General features: G+C 47.7%; 1 non-coding gene across 1 annotated transcript; it reads right to left on the bottom strand.

The window, feature by feature from the left end:
- Positions 1-975: 975 nt before the first annotated feature.
- Positions 976-1,130, bottom strand: LOC143350812 (5.8S ribosomal RNA). The gene has a single exon (XR_013081272.1). It is a non-coding gene; the product is annotated as a 5.8S ribosomal RNA (ribosomal RNA).
- Between the last annotated feature and the right edge of the window lie 516 nt (positions 1,131-1,646).

Below are 1,646 nucleotides of genomic sequence, written 5' to 3'. Positions count from 1 at the left end.
AAACGCTCGCTAGGCGTAACCGGCTGATTACTTTTAACGTCCTTCCGTCGCTTTTCAAATTAAAGAAGAACCACGGTGTGTGTCTATGATAGAACTACCCGATCCGATTTTCGTTGATTCTTTGATAGTCTACCAAAGTCCACCGTAAGTTCGAAAGAAAAGCATTCGTGGACTGGACGACCGGCTAAACGCGCGGTCTCGCAATCGATATACATATTCGTAACAAAGAGAGACATGGGGCGACCAACTTCTCAGAGTATATCCCTTCTTTTGGGTTCCGTTCGTATCGCGCTTCTCGTCGTGTTCGTTCGAGCCTCTCCATAGAGGATGATCGTCCGATTCGTTTGATAAATTATCATTTTTCCCTGGGGCTGTACGAACGAACAGAGAGGAAGACGACGACCGACGGATACCACAAATTTCACGTGGTAGGGCATATATTACATATCATAATTATCAGTGTTTGGTCAAATTTCTTTCCAGTGTCCTTTTTGTTATGCTCCAAAACTAGTATACGCTTTATTTTCTCTTTCCTTTGCATAAATTATTAACTTCGGGCAACGTCGGGAGCGCCGGTAATCATTAGATTTGTACGAAACGCGATTTGCGCCCCACGGTGGTTTTTAGTGCCGTCAAAGTCAGAAATCGTAGGAGCGGTGCTTTAACGGGCGGTCGTGATGATACTCCAGACAACACGACGCACGACGCCGTAAAACACTCGCGCGAGTCCAGACTGATCTCTGCCTCACCACGCAAGGGGTGCGCAAACTTGCCAATAATATATAATATTTATTCTTTTTCGTACGTCCAGCGACAAACGCCAACGAAATACCCAAATTCTCGCTCGTACGTTGATACCTTTCTCTTCATCGACCCGGCTCCGAAACGTTCTTCGCCATCTCCCCGAAAGGAGAGGTAAACGACGGCGGGGTTAGGGAATCTGAGAACAACGCAAGCAGTTTTAGGACAAGTGAACGACCCTCAGCCAGGCGTGGTCCAGGAATTTTATCCGTGGACCGCAATGTGCGTTCGAAATGTCGATGTTCATGTGTCCTGCAGTTCACACGTTGACGCGCAATTAGCTGCGTTCTTCATCGACCCACGAGCCAAGTGATCCACCGTTCAGGGTAATCATATACAATTTACAATTTTTCTCTTTGTATTTAAAAATGCTCCTTGTTCTTTGCTTTAAAAATATTCGATGTTCGCACCTCCGACCAGCGTATCGACGGAGGATTGAACGCGCCATATCGACGACAAAAGTTTCTTTTTGTTTCCTGAATGACGGAAAACCATCGTTCGACGGCCGGGCGTACAGTACATTCAAAAGCCTTTGCGCGTGGCTGCGACCAACGGGTATAATACACCCGTATATTCTTGGTTCCGAACAGTAACTTCACGCGCAATCGGGCGAACGCACGCGGCAGCGCCCATCGGTTGCTCGATGAAATCGATGCGATAAACTACAGCCTTCTCGGCTGGTCGTCGTTAGTCGCGCGAGCAACGGATGGCCGCACAATCGACGCGTCGTCGTTTGCGATTATTCGCCTCACGTTAGCCATGAGTATGTATATTATTCATTTACGAACGAACGCGGCAGCGTCCATCGGTTGCTCGATGAAATCGATGCGATAAACTACAGCCGT

This window comes from Colletes latitarsis, unplaced genomic scaffold (assembly GCF_051014445.1).
Source record: "Colletes latitarsis isolate SP2378_abdomen unplaced genomic scaffold, iyColLati1 scaffold0040, whole genome shotgun sequence".
NCBI classification, from domain to species: domain Eukaryota; kingdom Metazoa; phylum Arthropoda; class Insecta; order Hymenoptera; family Colletidae; genus Colletes; species Colletes latitarsis.
The sequence above is the reverse complement of the archived record's forward strand: the minus strand, read 5'-3'. Positions and strand labels throughout refer to the sequence as shown.